The following is a 20,124-nucleotide window of genomic DNA, read 5'->3' as shown; positions in this document are numbered from 1 at the left end:
TGTGTGTGTGTGTGTGTGTGTGTGTGTGTGTGTGTGTGTGTGTGTGTTTGCTAAGAACAGAACCCAGAGTCTTACACATGCTGGGCAAGTGTTCTGCTTAGTTTTGCTTGTTTGGTTAGTTGGTTAACTTTACAGGAGTGATCTGGGAAGAGGAAACCTCAGTTGAGAAATGGCTCCATTGATCTGCAGGCAAGTCTTTGGGGGGCATTTTCATGAATAATTATTGCTGTGGGCCTGGATCGTGTAAGAAGACAAACTGAGGAAGCCATTCGAAGTAGGCTAGTAAGCAACATTTCTCCCTGATCTCTGGTTTAGTTCCTGCTTCCAAGTTCCTGCCTTGAGTTCCTTCCCTGACTTCTCTTAATGATGGTCTTTAAATGGCAAGATTAAATAAGCCCTTTACTCCCCAAATTACTTTTGGTCATGGTGTTCGTCACAATAGAAAGTGAAAGCAAACTGAGACAGCAAATGTCTAACTACTGAACCACATCCACACCCTCTCAGACAGCTCTTTTTAAAAATTTAAATAAGACTTCTTTTTTTTTTTCTTTTTTTTAATGAGTGTTTTGCCTGTATGTATGTATGTGCACCACTAGTATGCCTTCTGCCCTCAGAGGTCAGAAGAAAGCAACAGATCCTCTGGAACTGGAGTAACAGCTGGTTGTGAGCCATCATGTGTGCGCTGGAAACTGAACTTAGGTCCTCTGCAAGAGTAAGAAGTTTTCTAACCACTGAGAAATCTTTCTAGCACTTTAGACATCTCTTTTAATCCTTAGAGATTCCATTACGTCCTGTGCTCTTTGGAACTACAGTTTTTCTCCCTTTCCCTCTCTTTCTCATTGGCTTCTGATTCTTCCCATTTGACATTTTTCATGACTGCAATAAAAGAAACACAACACTTGAAAGCCCCTAGTGATTTTGAGGTAGATAAGAGTGAACCAGCAGGGCACCGAGGTGCATACCTGTAATCTCAGCACTCAGGGATGCAGAAGCAGGTGCAGCTCTGTGAGTTTGAGGCTAGCCTGGTCTACAGTGTGAGTTCAGGATAGGCAAGGCTACACAGAGAAACCCAGTCTCAAAACAAAAACAAACAAACAAAATAACAACAACAAAAAAGAGTGAACCTGAAGCAGCTTGTATCAGTTGTCCTTGTTCTTTTCCTGTAGGATGAAATATGCAATTGTTGGCTGAAAGTGAAGGGCTAATTCTTTCCTATAAGGATGTTGTGCTCACCAAATGAGATAGTATATATGAATCAGTTAGAATACTATGTGGCTGAATAAGGCAGAATTGTGACAAAGCATCCCATGTCTGTTTGGAACATACCTGTAATCCCAGCACTTACGAGGCTGACACAGGGAGATGGAGAAGTTGAGAGTTTCCTGAGCCATATATCAATATTCTGTTACAAACACCAAGATCAGACCTAGTGGAGAAGTCAGAGTCCTGGTTGGGCATGGCTGTAGTTGAGGTAACTCACAAAGGTTGGGCACACTCCATAACTGAGGATGTGATGTGGGTGGAATAGGTGTGGTGAACTCAGGCATAAGCCAGGGATAAGGGAATAGACAGAAGTGGAAAGCTGAAAAAAAAAACAGAAGCTTATGAGCTACAAAAACTCATGTAAAACATTTGAGTTCCGTTATACAGATTAAATGGCCAATTTTAAGAGAAGCACAAATTTGGGCAAACTATTTCCCAGCCTGGTTGCTTTAGTCCCAAAGGTTCTTTCCTGGAGAGGTCTTTGATGGTGATCCATTATGATCCACTACGGAGTCTAGAAAATCTAACTTTGTACAGAGTCTGGGCAGTATGATCAAATTAAAAGGAAGATAGGAAAGATAGAAATGAGGACAGTTGATGAGGAAGACGGAGAATTGGATGAGGGAATTTAGCACAGTAGAAGGTCTACTTTTGACTGTGAGTAGAGGCATATGCCTGAAAAATGGGCACTTGGAAGGTGGAAATAAGGGGCCCAGGCCTAGTGAGTTTTATGCCAACTTGACTTATATGAGGCCCTGTCTCCCCGCCCCTCCTGGGACTGGAGAAATGGCTCAGCAGTTAAGAGAACTTGTGGCTCTTGCAGAGGACTAAATTTTGATCCCCATCACTCATATAGTAGCTCATACCACCTGTAATTTCAGCTCCATGGGATCTTATGTCCTTTTCTGACCTCAATGGGCATGCATGTAGCATACTACATATATGCAGGCAAAGTACTTTTACAGATAAAATAAAGTAAATCCTTTTTAAAAGGGAATATATTTTGTGTGTGAGTATATGTGTGCATGTGTGTGTTTGTGTGTTAATATGTTATGAAGTAAAAGAAGGGATAGAGTTTTGTAGGCTAGCCTATGACTAAGTAAGAAAGGAGGAAGCTAGGTTTGATGATATAAACTTTTAACCCCAACTACTCAAAAGACAGAGACAGGAGGATTGCAAATTCAAGGTCAGACTTGGCAACTTAGTGAGAGCTTGTCTCAAAATAAAAAGCAGAAAGAAGTCCTGGAATAAAGCTCTGTATTAGAGAGCTTCTCGTAATTCAGTACTAGGGGTTGGAGGAGGGAATGAGAGATTAAATATGATGAAAACACATTATTTGAATAAATGAAAGCTTCACAATAAAACATATTTGGTACAATTAATATATGCTAATATAAATGTAGGAGAAATATAATATATAGGCATGGCAAGATGGTTCAGGAGAGAAAAACTTTAAAAACTAATAAAAACTTGCTGTTAAGTCTAACTACCTGAATTCAATCCCTTGGACCCATCTGGTGGAAGGATAGGACCAACTCCTGCATGTTGTTCTCTGCCCTGTGTGTGCTTTCTGATGAATGCCTACACACATATACACACACACACATATACACACAATAAATAAAACACAGTAAAGCTAAACTATATCTCTGTGTGGATAGATAGATAGGGATCTAGAACTGAAGTATGGAAAAGCTGGAAGTTTAGGTCTAACTATGAATGCTATAAATCTGTAAAAGAAATACTTTTAATTACTTTTAAAAAATTACTTTTAATTAATTCTCCTGCAGGGAAAAACCTGCAGGAAAGCCAGAATACTAGATTGAAAAATAAAATGATGGGAGAGCAAAGTATTCATTGCTCTGAGGCCATGGCACATACCCCAAAGACAAAACTTGAGAATGGATTTGGAGTCAGTATTCTGAAGCTTGAAATACAAGAAGACACACATACCATGGTGGATTCCTGCATCCATCCTATGGCTCTATGGTCAGGAGTAAGACAAGAACTTCATCTGACCCAATGCAGGAACATGAGGAGACAGCCTCCCACTCAGAGATCCATGTATGCTAAACAGATCATTAACGCAACTTTAGTCCTCCATGTATGCTGTTCTCTGGGGTAGTCACTGTGTTCTCCAAAGCTCCCTTGTTCATACAACTTTTGTAGCCTGGGTGTGCCCACGTGCTCCCACCATGCAAGAATAACCTCTCTCTTACAGTGTGGGAAAATGATGATCCTGGGTACCCCACCTTACTTCCTTATGGACAGGAATCCTTGTCACTCTCCCCCAGTTTCCCCAGACAGGACTACACAAACTGGGCTCCTTCTTACCCTGTTGTGTGTTGGAAGACCCAAAGGGGAGTGGGTAGCTGTGACCTGCATAGGCAGTTCTTGAGCTCCCACCAACATGCAGGAAAGAACACATAGGCCAGCACACTGCTGTGCAAAAGCTGAGTGAGAAGGGAAGAGGCAAGAGGGGCTGTGAAACCAGGACTCCTCTGGCGAGTTGCAGGCATCAAGGGCCCCATCTACTAAATCCAAAAGGGAAGAGTTGGTGTGTGCTGAATTGGCTTAGATGTGTGGGTGAAGACTTAGTCATTATGAGAGGCCTGGAGCGCCCTGGAGTCCTGCTTTTAGGGAGGGTAATTTGGCACGATTGAGGGAACCAGGATGCCTGGAGGCTAGAAGGAGCCACAGTTCACTGCAGCTCAAATGTTATTAATAGCCTTCCAAAGCCGGGTCAAGTGGTGGCTTCTGAATGCCCAGAGCAGCCAGGCCTCTTTCTCTCTGCATGAAAGGGCCCAGCACCCTTCTGGGCAGTGGTGGGGAAGTTCATCATCATAGGGAGACACAGGCCAACTTTACCAGCTCTCCTGGGCCTGGAGAAGTGCCCAACAGATGGGAGCTAGGCTTTGCATTTCAAACATCAGGACAAGCCAGGCATGGTGACACAGAGGGGGAGGATCAGGAGTTTCAGGCCAGCCTGGGCTATATAATGAAACCTTATTTCAAAAATCCAACAAAAAACAGATCAGGATAGTCTGTGAATAGAGGAACATTTGGTCCCCCTCTAGGTGACACTGGAAAGCCTGACAGTGTCAGAACAGAGGAGGCTCAGGAGGAACAGCCCAGCAGTGTGTGGCTTTGGGAGCATTCTTCTGTGTCCCATTTAGTCCTTGAGGTGGCTTTTCTTTCTGTTTTGTTTTGTTTTGTTTTTCAAGACAAAGTTACTCTGTGTAGCCTTGGCTATCCTGGACTCTCTTTGTAGACCAGGCTGGCCTTGAACTCACAGAGATCTGCTTGCTTCTGCCTTCCCCACCTTCAAGTGTTGGGATTGCAGGTGGGGCACCACTGTGCTCAGCCCTCATCTGGGGAGACAAACACCACAGGGGTTTTGTTTCAGCTCTGACTTGGGTATACTAATTGGTATATTCACAAAGGCCAAAGGCTGTACTGATGACATTCTGTGAGGTTCTCCGCTAGGGTCTGTGTGCATCTCAGAAGTGTTTGGGAACATTTTTATCTTGGCATAATTCCATACTACTGACTGAATTAGCCATGGGCATGTGGTCACACTTGCAGCCAGTGTCATGTGTATTGAGAGGGGAATGATCATATACTGCTTTTGTTGAAGCCTGTCTACTCAGTGGGGGCACAAGCAGTATTTATGGGAAGGTATTTGTATGTCCAGCTAAGGGTTGGCCAAAAACTCTAGTCAGTTTAGGAAATCATTTATCTGGGTGTGTTTGTAGTCTGTTTAGGAAATCATTTATCTGGGTGTGTTTGTCGGTCACAACACTGGAAGTGATGTATCATGATGTCATCCCTAGTAGTGGTGTCTCCTGAGAAATGCTAGAGATCAGGGAATAGGCTATGACTTTTAACTTTTTTTTCCCCCTAGACTGTGGTCTCCTTGGGACTCTTTTTTTTTTTTTTTTTTTTTTTAGAGAACTTTTCATTTTGTTTTGTTTTGTTGAACAATGGAGAGAATAGGGTCAGACATCCTGGTCTGGAGGGGAGGAGAAGGAAGTGAGTGGGCAAGTATAATAGGTGAACTCTGGTAGGAAACTATGTGGGCTTGGAGGCTTAAGATGGAGTAACTATTGCCCAGCATTGTGCTCTAGGTTAATTAAATAAATCCTAGTCTCTGTGTGGTGATTTGGTTATACAGCTGGTTTAGGAAATAACCACTGTTTAACTAAAAGATAAATCAATAATAAATATTAACAATCAGCAACACATGGCTAATATTAGTTCATTTGACCTAATTACACCTTAGAAAAGAATTAACTGAGGCTTTCTTGCACGCTGAGAAAATTGTAAGCATATATCTGTAAGCAGATATATGATTGTTTCTTATGGTCAGGCAGAATGATACCTGACCATTTTTAAATGTAAAGATTCTGGGTAGCTCCTGCTTTAAAGGAATATGATAATGTGCACTATGACAAATGAACTTGATTTTTCTAACATGGTACAAATTATCTGGATTTTTTCCCCCTGAAATGAAGTGTAGTTCCTGTGTGTCTTAGTTTGGTCATGGTAAGTTTTTGGTAACACCAAATAAACTTGCTTTTAAAATTTAAACAGACTTTTAAATTAACAGACACACACACACACACACACACACACACACACACATGCACAGACACACATATATATATATACACACACACATATACATATACATGAAGTAGCTTTTATTGAACAGCTTGTCTTCCACTTTAAATGTATGGAACTATCATGATGTCAACATTTTTCAAAAGTGGGAAGAGTTCAAAGACAAAAGAATAACAGGGAGGAAGATGGGGGGAAGAAAGGAAGAGCCACCAAGTTGGTTCATAAGGTAAAGGTGCTTGCCATCAAGGTTGAAGGCCTAGGTTTAATACCTGGGATCCACATGGTGGAAAAAGACTCTTGTAGTTTGTCTTCTTACCTCTACATGTAAACAGTGGCACTTTTATAATTCTCCCAAATAAATAAATAAATGTTTTCTTTTTAAATGTTTTTCTTTTTAAAGAAAACATTAGGTTGGTGATACAGCTTAGTTACTATATTGTCTGGATTGCATGAAGCTCTAGATTTGATCACAATACTGAATAAGTCAGGCCTAGTGGCTCACATACCTGTAATCCCAATACATAGGAAGTAAAGGCAGGTGGATTAGGAATTCGAGGTCATCATGGATACACAGTAAGTTCAAGGCAAGCTTGGCCTTAGTCCTGAACAGAATTGGACTCATGACTAAGTTATGTCAGCTTCAAATGAGTGCCCCTCAGACCTGGGAGATGGCTCAGCATGTAGGGCCACTTCTTATCAAGGCTGAACACCTCAGATCAATTCCCAGGATCACATGGTTATCTCCACACTCCATGGTACTTGTACACACACACACACACACACACACACACACACACACACACACACCATAATTTTAAAAAACTGTATTATCATACAAAACTGTATTATTATAGTGTTATCAAGTTGGACACTTGAGGACAAATAAAATGTAGTAGAGTCACTTGTTATAAGAGTTTTTGTCCAAGTCATATTCCAGAGTCCATGCTGAACAGGGGATTGAACTGGTTAGCAGATGAAAACATTTCAGTCAACAGAGGAAAGAAAAGGGGGTGAAGGATGAAGGAAGCCAGAAGTTGAAAGTAAAAACAGTGCCAAACATTAGCTTCAGAGCATGGCCTTTGTTTTATAATATGAAATTATTTAAGGAGTAATGACATGGGAAGGCCTTAGCTGATGAAAAAGTCGAGTGTGAGACAGATTGAGAAGCCAAGCATGGTCTGTAATTCCAACACTTGGGAGGCTCAAGAACGAGCTTCATTGTATTTGAAGCCTATCTGGGTTGCGAGTTCTGGACCAACCAGGGCTGCATATCAAGGTCCTGTATGCAAAGAAACTGGGACAAACTGAGCTAAAGAAATGAGCTAATGAAGAGGAAAGGACAGCAGGGGCCTGGGGCATATCCTTTATTGATTCATTCCTGTAGATATTCTGCCCATTTGATGTGCTTCATAGCACCTGGCTATCGCATTGGCTTGGCCTCTGGACAGGACGGGACTTGTGCCCTGGATGAGTTCCCGTGGGCTAGTTGGTGAGTTGTTTCACCTGATTTCTTCCTGTCTGGTAGCTCATTTCAGAGAATACTTGCTGTTTCCCAATCCAGGTCCAAGAAACCCCTCTTCATCCTTTGCCATATCAAGCAAAAGGGTGTCTGTAGCCTATTACTTTGTCAGCCTATGTTCTGCAATATCAGCTGTGGCTTCTTTGCATCCTGCCTAGATGTTATATATGGTTTCTTCATACGGCGGTTCTTTCAAAAATACTGGAGTGGGTATGGTGGCACAGCCCTTTAATCCCAGGATTTGGGAGGCAGAGATAGGCAGCTCTTGGTGAGATCAGGGCTAATGTGGTCTAGGAAGTTCCAGGGCTACAGAATGAGACCTTGTCAATAAAGCAATAAATAAAGAAAACAGGATGGGTAGTTGGGAAGAGGTGGGAATGTGGGGTTGGATCTGGAAGGAGTTAGAGGGTGTAGTGGGGACTGAATATGATCAAAACATATTGTATGAAATTCTCAGTTAATGAATACTATGTTAAAGAAATCACAAATCTTAGAAGCACAGCTAAGTGGCAGAGAACATGCTTAGCATGTTGGCAACACTTTGGGTTTACTTCCAAGTACAAAAAGAGAGAAGGGAAAAATAAAGATGTTTAGGAATATCAAGTCCTCTATTTAAGAATATGTATGCTTTTTCAAATGTTCAGATTGTGAAAATGATATTTGAGATAAGTCTCTTGTATCCTATGCTAGCCTCAAACTCTATGTAGCTGATGATAACCTTGAGTTTCTGATCCTTCCTGCTTCTGTCTCACAAATCCTGGGACTATAGGTGTATACTTGGGATGGAACTCGGGGCTTCCTGCATGCTAGGCTATACTGTCGACCAAGTTACAGCCCCAGCCTGAAATACTGAGTTATGCAAAGGCAATCTCTGGTGCGCTTCCTCGTGTAATGTCTGCTTCCCCCACTAAACTCCCTGATAAAAGAGACTTACTTGTTTTGTTTATTTCAAAAAGACCTCTGTAGTTCAAGCTGGCCTCAAAGTCATTGTGTGGTCCAGGCTGGCATAGAGCTCACTGTAATCTTCCAGTGTGGAGGACCGCCTCACCCTTCCAAGAGTTGAGGTTACAGGCATGAATAGCTGCTGTATTCACTGCAGTGTCCATGAGGATAAGGGTACCATCCCTCAAACAGTACTCACAAACATTTCTGTTTGTTTATTTGTTTGCTTGCTTTGCAGCGCTGGAGATGGAACCCAAGGTTTTGTATATGCTAGTCAAGTATACTTCTACAGAGCGATACCTCCAGATCCAGAAAATCTTAAAAAAATAATTTATGTGTGAAAGCCAGGCCTGACAGTGTATGCCTATAATGTCAGCACTTGGTAGGTAGAATTTGCAGGGTGAGAATATAAGCTGGAGTACACGAGACCCTATCTCAAAAAACCCAAAAAAATAATATATAAGTTAAAAAAAATAGACCACTGGATGGAAAACATAATGAGTGAATAAAAAAAAAAAAGTTAAAAGTAGCAGTAATAGCAATTAACCATGATGGATTCCTGATGAGTCACTGCATTTGTTGGCAAGATATTTAATGAGGCACTTGTTTGGACATCTTTCGCAGAAGATCCTGTGACTCCATAGATTATAATCATATCATCTTGTAAAGGTGGTATGGGAGTGTTCACACATATTTCAGGGTGTCTGCTCAATTACAGGATAACAGGATATGGTCAATTTTGACACAGCCAGCAAAGAATTGTTTGAACCTTAGGAAAGCCTTCACATATTCAGAGCTGAGAAATCCAGAACACATACTTTTACAGGAATGTGCTGGCAGGATCAATTGAAGGCTGAAGGGAAGTGGCAGTAATATCAGGCCACCTAGAAATGCTTTAGGTAGGAACACAAGCAGAGATTTTAACTTACTGGGACTCTTATCTCACACATACCCAGGCAATAACCTGTATCAGTCCACCTTCATTCTGTGGGGTATTCATTTTTTTTTCAGTGCTTCATACCAGTCAACACACGTTCATACTATTCCTATTATGCTGTGAAGACTCTCCCAACCCCCAGGCCTTGGCATGATGACTAAAACACAGTATGTGATTGCTCATAGACTAGTAGAGCCACAGTTACAGTACACTATGATAAATGCTTTGCTTTGTAGACCAGGCTGGCCTCCAACTCACAGAGACCTGCCTGCCTCTGCCTCTCTGAGTGCTGGGATTCCAGGTATGTGTCATCACCCCCCAGGTGTTTAGTTTCTTTTTAAAGATTTATTTATTTTTATTTTATGTGTATGAGTCTTTGCATATATGCATGTATACCATGTGCCTGCCTGGTTCTATCATCAGCACTGAAGAAAAAAAAAAAAGCAATGTTTGTGAGTACTGTATATGGTATATTGACCTGATTCTCATAGACAGAGCAGTGAACACAACAGATGACTAAGCCAGCAATCTCAAAGTTTGGGAGGCTAACGCTGGAAGATTACAGTGAGCTTCAGGCTAGACTGGGCCACATAATGACTTAAGGGCCAGTGTGGACTATGGAAGAAGAACATTTTAAAATTAACAAATAAAATAGGCAAATCTCTATTTTCACAGAGTGTAGTGGGGGAAAGCAGACATTATGCAAGGCCAGAAGAGAGCACTGGATCCCCTGGAAGATGGGTTAAAGATGGTTGTAAGCTGTCATGTAGTTGTAGGAACTGAACCTGGGCTCTGAAAGAGCCAGTGCTCTTAACTCCTCAGCCATCCTTCTTTTTCTTTTTAAAATTAATTTATTTATTCACTTTACTTCCTAACCGTAGCTCCCTCCCTCCTCTCCTCCTGGTCCCACACTCTTACCTTCTTCTTCCTTCCCCTTTCCACCACTGCTCAGAAAAAAGAAGCCCCCTCCCTTTTAATCCACCACAGCATATCAAGTCTCATCAGGACTGGGTGCATCCTCTTCCCTTCTGGCCTTGTGAGGCAGCCCTGCCAGGGGGAAGTGATCAAAAAGTAGGCAACAGAGTCCATGTCAGAGACAACCTCTGCTCCTCTTATGAGGGAACCCACATGGAGACTGAGGTGCCCATCAGCTACATCTGTGTAGGGTGAACCATTTTTCTACATCCTGTTGTTTGGTTTCTTTACTTTTCATTCAGAGAGATTTTTTTTTTTTGGCAGGGTCTCAATCTATAGCCCCAAGTTAACTCGCTTCATGAGTGGTCCTCTTGCCTCAGCTTCCCAAGTGCTGGAATTACAGATGTAGGCCACCAGACTAGGCTTTGAAGAGAACTTTCAATTTTCCAGAAGAGTGCTAGAATAAAAATAGTAGGAAGTATACTTATCTCAATTTCGCAGGTTCACTTTCTAGTAACTCTTTACCACAGGTGCTTTATCATTTCTGTGGTTGTTCTCCCTTTATTTTTAAAATTAAAAGGTGTTTGTGTGTGTGTGTTTGTATGTGTGTGTGTGAATGTGTGTGTGTGTGTGTGTGTGTGTGTGTGCACATGCACATGGGTACATTTGGAGGTCAAAAGACAACTTGTAAGAGTTGGCTCTTACTTTCCATCATGTGGGTCCTAGATATTGCACTCAGGTTTTCAAGCTTGGTGGTAAATGTCTCTACTCAATGAGCCGTATCACTGCTATCCCTCTATCTACCTGTCTGTGTGCCTTCTCTCAACTACTAGAATGTAGTATATATCCTGGTCCTTCATCCCAAAATATGTCCACACATGTTTGTTAAAGGATACGGTAAACCAGATGTAGTAGCTCACGCCTGTAATCCCAGCAAGTGAAACACTGAGGCAAGCAGCTTGCCACAAATTAATAAGCAAGCTTGGAACACATAATAAGCTGCATTCTGTAACCAAGGCCTGGAGATAGAGCGAGACTATGTCTCAAAAGAGAAACAAATAAAAAAAAAATACAGCGCTGCTGGACATGGTGGCACACACCTTTATTTCCAAGAGTTGGGAGGTAGAAGCATGCAGATCTCTGAGTTTAAGGCCAGTCTGGTCAACACAGAAAATTTCAGGCCAGCCAGAGCTATATAATGAGACCCTCTCTGAAGCAAAAACAGAATAGAACACAACAAAATAAAACATAAAAAACCAGAGGTTTCTTTTTACACAAGTACCAGTAGTAACAACTTCAAAACATTACATAGTTTCATTTTTATTAAATCAAATGTGTTGTTATAGTCCAGTTTTAGCAGTTACTCCACCAACTTCCTTTATAGCATTTCCCTTTTCCAGTGCAGAATGAAGCCTATAGTCAGGTACTCTTTTTTTCTGTTTGTTTGATTTTTGTTTTTGTTTTTTAATACAGTCAGTCTTAAAAAGATGAATTTCTTTAGATCATCAAATAATAATTGTACAGGTCTGTAAGGCAGTGTTCCACTCATAAGAAAACATAATATTTCTTTCTTAAAAAAACTAAAAGTTACTATGTTTAAAAATGTATATGTGTACCTGCATGTGTGTGGTTATTTGTATATGAAAACAGATGCATGAGAAGACCAAAGAAATATCTGATTTATAGGTGGTTGTAAGTCATCACAAGTCCTGTGAAGTAAGCTCCGATCCTCTGAAAGAGCAGTAAGCACTTTCAACTGCCTAGTCATCTCTTTAGCCTCTCTTTGCATCTTTTAAATGATTTTTTTTTTCCCGAAGGGTGGCATTTGGAACACAGTGAGACAGTTTCACATTTTAGGTCAGAAGATTCTAGAACTCATTCTAAAGCCCAGACTGACTTCAACATGTGATAGTTCTGCCTCAGACTGCCACATACCATACCCATCCCTTATTAAAAGTTTTGAGTAACTTTTAAAAAATCTCCACAAGCAGGGCATGGTGGTGCACATCAGCACTCCGGGAGGCAGAGGCAGGAGGATCGCTGTGAGTTTGAGGCTAGCTGATCTACAAAGTGAGTCCAGGATAGCAAAGGCTACACAGAGAAACCCTGTCTCAAAAAAAATCACACAAATCAATCAATCAATCAATCAATCAATCAATCAATCAATCAATGATAAATAAATAAATAAACCTCCTCAAAAGGACAAGCTTAAACATTTGTTTAATTATATCAGTGTGTTGCCTAAATGTATCCCATGGTGTGCTTGGTGCCTGCAGAGGCCAGAAGAAGGTGTTGACTCTGCTGGAACTGGAGTTTTAGAGCCACTGAATGGTTTTGAGCCACCTGACATGGGTGCTGAGAATGGCACCTGGGTCTTCTGGAAGAACAGCAAGTGCTCTTAACCACTGAGCATCTCTCCAGCCATAAGGAGCATGCTTACCTTGTTGAAACTGCACATTTTAGGTATCAGGCATATACTCCCTCACACATTATCAAACTGAAGCTGGAAACCTTATTCATCACTTTTTGCCATCAACACCTTGCTCCACAGGGCCAAACTATGTGTTTCTGAGGCTAGGCAGGGAAATCAATACCCATGAAAAATAGGTACCATCCTTTCCCCAGATGCTCATTGAAACCTCATTTGACACAGGAGCCTTACGAAATTTGATACTGATGCCAAATCATTGCTGAGTTGCCTGCCTCTCTAAATCATGAGACATACCCAGACACTGCTGAATTGCAGCCATGGGAACAATGAACAAAATCAGGAGTCTCACAGTCCTCATCTTCTCAGATGACTTCTGTCTTTCCAGGAGTTCATCTAGCAATCTAGGCTTGATGAGGATAAAGGAATCAGTGAAAAGGGGATGCCCAATAGCCATTGTAACCATTGGGGAATCATGCCATCCTCCCATCGTGGCAGGGACATTGTTGTTTTGAAATAAGAGCCTCTGGATTTATGCCTTTACCCACAGGACTTCCTCATGAGGTTTGGCTCCCTTATGTTTCTTTATGGAGAGAAGGAGAGCTCTTGTGACAGCCCTCAGCCCCCATCCCTCCCAGAGGATCTACAAGCAATTAACGGTTGTTGAAGGAAGAGGAGACATTTCTTTGGTGTTATAACTGTCTGTTGTTAATTGCCCACGCCCCTTTGGGTAAGCACTTACTCTCTTCTAAGCAGCCCAGTTCAATTAAACTTATTGTGTTAAGATCAGACTTTGCCTGATTCTAAGTGATTTCCTATTGTATGAAACAGTGGGTTTTGGGATTATGTATGGCTGTAGGAGACACCATTTTACAAGCAGGTTTTGACTCCATTCTGAGGAAGAAGGAGGCGACAACCACTGGATGGACCCAGAAACTGCATGACCTGCCAAGCACCAACCATCCAGCACATACTGATAAGTGACTTGTTTTGGGGAACACAGAAAGAACTTCCCTATATGTTTATAAAGGAGACTTGAAACTGTGGGAGCACCTGGGTCTAGTAAAATCTTATCAGGAAAGCCAAGCCTAAGAACTTATCAAACACACTGGATCAAGGAAAGGGTGTAACACTTTCACCTGTACTCCATAAAGCGATGGACACCTAACCCTGGGATGGCATGGCCCCACACCAGTGTACAACACTCAAGAACTGATGACTCCTGTATGTGGCTTGTTTCCACTGTAGTTCATTGAGACTACTCTACTTTCAACCCAGTTGTTTGCCCATCTGGAGGTTGACCAAACCAGTTTCTTGTTCTGAACCTGGTTTGGACTTTTCACCTTCAATTTGCAACCTCACTTAGCAGCAGTTTTTCCTAACAGTTCCCTTCCAACACTAGTCTGGCTCACTATCTTCTCTACGCAGACTTTTTTCAAGCCACTTCTGGATCCTCTTGACTGCTGTTGCTTTAACTTTTCATTCACGCTGCTTTAACTATTCATTCTGTAACACATACATGCATGGGCACACACACACACAGGCAGTAGATGGATTTATTATGTACTGTATGATGAGTGTTAATATTAGTAAAAAAGATTAGAATAAAAGAATCTGCATTTTCCTCTACCAAGCTACCAAGGTAGGCAGATTTTGTGAGATACTGCTGTCAGTAAAGCCTCTGAGATTTGTGAATTTATTTTTATTTAATTCTGACATTAAGGAAAGGCACAAGCTTGTTTGTATATATTTTCGGCATACTGTCTTCCCAACACATTTCTTCACTAAGCTAGGCTTGAGTGGCATTGTTTCTTTGCTCTGTCATTACTACCCTATTTGAGTTGACTAGATGTTTGTTAATGCCATCCCAGGAAAAGTTAATGTGACACATGTCTGTGCATGAAGTGCACAGCAGTGGTAAGTACTCAGATTGCCCTTTGCCTGCACTCAATCTCTTGTCACTGCATGTTGCCTACCATAGGCCAAAGCCAAGTGGAAGCCAGGGATCAAGAGAGCTCATGGGATCCAGACTGTGGCAAGGTCAGCTTTCAGGGCACAGGGTAAGGGAGAGAATGTCAGAGAATGGAATTTGAAGACCCATAAAAAGTATTCAACTCTTTCGTGTCATGAGTGGAGTTCTTGAAGTATTACCCTTCCTGACAGGTCTACATGGGGCAATCAAGGGAGCATTCTTTAGAGCTGCTAGCAGGACACAGAGGTGAATGCTGAAGTCCAAGTTGTTTGTTCTTGAGATAGGCCTCACTGTGTAGACCTGGCTGTTCTGGGACTCGTGGGACCATGCTGGCCTCAAACTCACAAAGATCTTTAAGCCTCAGCCTCCTGAGCCCTGAGATCAACGGTGTGTGCCACCATACCTTTTATCATGAAATAATGGGGTAAAGGATGTATGTACTTAAGGTGGCAAGATGACAACATAGAAATTGGGAAATAGCCAGGTGTGGATGCCTGTAGTCCTGGCACCCAGGAAGGAAAGACAGGAGGAGCACTGCAAGGTAAATCAGAAGTTGTCAGGGGATAGAGGGAGAAATGAGGAGATACAGAGTTTATTTTGTGGTAATAAAAATAGTCTGGAATTAGTAATGATGGTTGCATAACATTCTGAACTCAAGAAAACAAAAACAAAAACAAACTTGAAACAGGCCTCCAACCATGTGTCAGTGGTAGATGGTTTGCCTAATGTGTGCATGACTATGGGGATTATCCTCAGAAAGCTCCCAAATAAAAAAGAATTCTGTCTTAAAGTAGAGAAATGTACAGAGTGAATTATTCACAGTTAAAACGAAATAAGACTCTCCCTGATGGGGGAGCAGCCTTACCAGGCCACAGAGGAAGACAATGCAGCCACTCCTGATGAGACCTGATTAACTAGGGTCAGATGGAAGGGGAGGAGGACCTCCCCTATCAGTGGACTTGGAGAGGGGCATGAGAGGAGATGAGGGAGGGAAGGTGGGATTTGGAGGGAATAAGGGAGGGGGCTATAGCTGGGATAAAATGTAAATAAACAATTACAATGTAATTAATATTAAAAAAATTAAAATTAAAAAAGAAACAAATGTGTCAGACACACTTATACAAAAACAATTTCCTAGCCCATCAATGATAGAAACCTTGGAAATACATGCTGGAGTCCAAATATATTTAACTAAAATGAAATAAAATAAAATTGAAGAGTAAAAAAAAAAAACTAAATAAGAATAATGACAACATTGTTGTACAAACTGTGCTGAAACTATTTACACTGAAGACTAAAACCACACTATTGTATTTCCTTCTTTGATTTGGTCAATGTCCTTGGAAGAACCTTGATGAAACCTCTGGTTAATTTGAAGATTCTTGGATACTTTCTTATATGCACCCTACATGCAAATAGAGGCCCCTTGATCAAGTTACCACACACATTATCCCTGTACCATGCCAACCAGGTATTGTCCAAATCAGAGCTGACACAAAATACTCTAGGGTGAGTCCTCCCAGAATAGGTACCAAGCCATTCCACCTCTACGCAGAGCTGGACATGGACCAATGGTCCCAAGACCATTTGCTATTCCTCAGAGCAAAGCCTCCTGAGCTTCCTCTGCTCTGACATTGTCAGGCTTTCCAGTGCCACCTAGAGCAGGACCAAATGTTCCTCTATGCACACACTATCTTGTTTTTGTTGGTTTTTTTGAAGCAAGGTCTTACTCTGTAGATCAGGATGGCTGCAAACTCACAGATCCTCTCGCCTCTGCCTCCCAAAGTGCTGGGATTAAAGATGTGCACCACCACGACTGGCCCTCTGTGGTGATTCTAAATCTCATCAAGTTATAATCAAGATTAACCTTCAGGGCGGTGGTGAATCATGCCTTTCATCCTATTAGATGGAAGACTGACAGGACTGGAGAGATTGATCTGTGGTTAAGAGCACTGTCTGCTCTTCCAAAGGACCAAGGTTTAATTCCCAGCACCCACATGGCAGCTCACAACTGTCTGTAACGCCAATTCCAAGAGATCTGACACCTTCACATTAATGCACATAAACTAAAGTTAAAATAAATTTTTAAAAAGGTTGACTATCATTGTACTATCTTCTGATTTGTAAAATATCCAGAGCTCATAGCTTTATACAGGAAAGAGGTTTGTCTAGCTTCAAGTTTTGGAAGTTCAGGAGCATAGCACCAACATGTGTTCAGCTCTGGTGAGGGCTTGCTGGCTATATAAGAGCATGATGATAGATGGCCTCATGGTGTGAGTATAGAACAGAGATAGATAGTGAGGAAGGAAGCCAGAGAGAGCTGAGGAAGCTAAACCCATTTTATAAGTAACCCATCTGTAGAACTAATACGCAACAAGCGCAAACCCCTTCTCAGCCTACTGCCATGACAGCACAGTTGTTTTCTACTAAGACCCACTTTTCTTTCTTTCTTTCTTTCTTTCTTTCTTTCTTTCTTTCTTTCTTTCTTTCTTTCTTTCTTTCTTTCTTTCTCTCTCTCTCTCTCTCTCTCTCTCTCTCTCTCTCTTTCTTTCTTTCTTCTTTCTTTCTTTACAGGATTTCTCTGTGTAACCTTGGCTTTCATGGAACTTGCTCTATAGACCAGGCTGACCTTGAACTTAGAGATCCCCCTGCCTCTGCCTCCTGAGTGCTGGGATTAAAAGTGTGTGCCACCATTGCCCGGCACCGGCTATTCTTTTTTACTTTGTTTTGTAATTTTCTGACAGGGCCTTCTCTGTCACCCTGACTATCTTGCTGGCCTTTCCTCTGTCTCTCCAGTGCTGGGATTACAAGAATGCACCATCACACCTGGTACAAACCCCACCTTTTAAAGTTTCTTCTGCATCTCAGTACAGAGACAGACCAGCATAGGGATGGCATGGCAACCTTCAACACTGCTTGGCTTGAGAGCTACACACCCCTTTTTCACAAGGTACTTAACAATCCAAAACCCTCACCTACATCAAGCAGCTTGAAACAAAACAGTAGCTTGCCCCAGTAGCTTCCTAGCAACACATTAACACTCCCACCCCCACTTCCATCTTTTGTGGCTAAACACATCCTGTAGTGTATCCTAAAACTAAAGACAGTGGGACAATTGAGCCTGGATTGGTTTCAGATGCATGCGTAGTGAGACAAGATGTGCCCTCTGAGTGTACTTTTAGGAAAAGCACTTATGCCTATGTATCTAATGCCTATGCATGATTGTGCATGCATATGATTAAAATATGATATTTAAGAAAGGACATGTACACTGAACAAAGGCTTACATAACGCTAGCCTATCAATCAAAACAGAATACCACTTACACCTTACACTCCTAGTGTGCTGGCTGGTGTTTGTCAGCTTGACACAAAGTAGAATCATTTGGGAAGAGAGAAACTCAACTGAGAACATGCCCCTACCAGATTGGCCTGTGGACAAGCCTGAGGTGCTTTTTCTTCTTTAATGATTGATGTGGAAAGGCTTGGGCTAAAGTGAGTGGTGCTAATCATTGAGTAGATGGTCCTGGGGTGCATAAGAAAGCAGGCTAAGCAAGCCATAAGGAGTAAGTCAGTAAACAGCACTCCTCCAGGGCCTCTCATTTACTTCCCACCTAGAGTTCCTGTCCTGAATTCCTTCCTTAAGGAATTCCTTGTTGCTTTTGATCCTGGCATTTTATCACAGCAATAGAAATCCTAAACACCTAGCAATCCACTCTTCCTTCTGGACCTGAAAAGTGAAGATCCAGTGGCCAGGGCTCTTGAGGAAATCTCACCAGAGTCTATTATTCCCTTTCAGTTTATCTAAAAGCCCTTGTTGCCATGCTATTTATGTGTGATTCTTGAATTTTCTAAATAAGACCCAGATTTAGACAGAACTACAGTAACAAGACTGTCACTGTAAGGACCAAAATTCTAGCACAGGTCTAAACTATATCTAAACCACAGCATGTGATCTATAAAGATACTTTTTCCAAGCTTACAGGGCAGTGGGTTAGGGATATCCATATGACTGCCATATAGGGGTAAACTGACTTGTTTTGAATGAGCATTGGCATAGGATTTAGGTCCAAATCTCTCTAGTTATGCATGATTGTGTTCATGGAGGAACTGGCTTATATTTGCTGAGTAGTGGAAATCATTAACTTGGATGTGTGCAAGTAAATGAATGGATATATAGACTGGGCATTTACATATTTAACTGTGGATGAACATTAATTGTTTGTATAAATAAATCATACCTAGGGCTGGAGAATGCATATAAATAGGTAAAATACTTGCCTACTATCATGTTCAAAGCCCTGGGTTCTATCCTCAATGCTATATAAACTAGGGCTTCTGGTAGATACATAGAATCTCAGCCTCTCCATGGGAGGTGAAGGAAGGAGGATAAGAAGCAAGTTTGAGGCCAGCCTGGGATACATATAACCCAGTCTCAAAATAAGTAGAAAGAAAAAAACAAAACAAAAACAAAAAACCACTTAGAAAGACAAATAGGATAGATATTGGAAGTAGGAGAAAACAAGAAACAAGACAGGAACCTACCATAGAGGGCCTCTGAAAGACTCTACCTAGCAGTGTATCAAAGCAGATGCTGAGACTCTTAATCAAACCTTGGGCAGAGTGCAGGGAATCGTATGAAAGAAGAGGACATTAGTAAGACCTGGAGAGAATGGGAGCTCCACAAGGACCAAATATACCTGGGCACAGAGGTCTTTTCTGAGACTGATTCTTCAACCAAGGACCATTCATGGATATAACCTAGAACCCCTGCTCAGATGTAGCCGATGGCAGCTCAGCATCCAAATGGGTTTGCCTAGTTAGGGGAACAGGGACTATCTCTGACATGAACTCTTTGATCTCCCCCCCAAACCCTGAGGGAGGAGGAGCCTTGCTAGACCACAGAGGAGGACATTGCAGCCAGTCCTGATGAGACCTGATGAACTAGGGTCAGATGGAAGGGGAGGAGGACCTCCCCATCAGTGGACTTAGAGAGGGGCAGGGAGGAGATGAGGGAGGAAGGGTGGGATTGAGAGGCAATGAGGGAGGGAGTTATAGCTGGGATACAAAGTAAATAACCTGTAATTCATATAAAAATTAAAAATTATAAAAAAAAACCACCCTCCCCCCCCCCCCCGAAACATACACCATAGAAGCATAGACTCAGAAATAGTGCTCTAATATGAGAGGAAAAACAAATAGTATAAGCACAATGGTAAATGGTAGCCAACATTGGATCTTAATTTTGAATGCAACAAGTAAAGGCAGTGGCTATTGTGACGTAGCTGCAGAGGAAAGCAGTTGAGTACTGCCATGTTTTCTTCTTCTTCTTTTTTTTTTTTTTTAGGAGGCTTTAACGAACTGCTTTGAACTCTCAACCCGAGAGGAAGGAAAGAGACAACCAACCAGTGTCAACAGCGGGGGGAGGGGAGAGGAGGGCGCCGAAGTTTGGGACTCCTGCCTGGGCCTGCTGGGCTCAGGTCCAGGCAGGACGCGGCACCTGAGCGGAGAGCGCGGTCCCGGGGT

General features: G+C 42.0%; 1 long non-coding RNA gene across 1 annotated transcript in view; it reads left to right on the top strand.

The window, feature by feature from the left end:
* LOC129680489 (uncharacterized) overlaps nt 1-13,416 on the top strand; it is a 49,983-nt gene extending 36,567 nt beyond the window's left edge. The window contains exon 2 of the long non-coding RNA XR_008720698.1: nt 13,178-13,416. This is a non-coding gene — a long non-coding RNA (uncharacterized LOC129680489). The remainder of the gene's footprint in view (nt 1-13,177) is intronic.
* The last annotated feature ends 6,708 nt before the right edge of the window (nt 13,417-20,124 follow it).

This window comes from Psammomys obesus, unplaced genomic scaffold (assembly GCF_907164565.1).
Source record: "Psammomys obesus unplaced genomic scaffold, mPsaObe1.curated_primary_1811, whole genome shotgun sequence".
Taxonomy (NCBI): Eukaryota; Metazoa; Chordata; class Mammalia; order Rodentia; family Muridae; genus Psammomys; species Psammomys obesus.
This window is presented reverse-complemented; position numbering and strand designations above follow the sequence as displayed.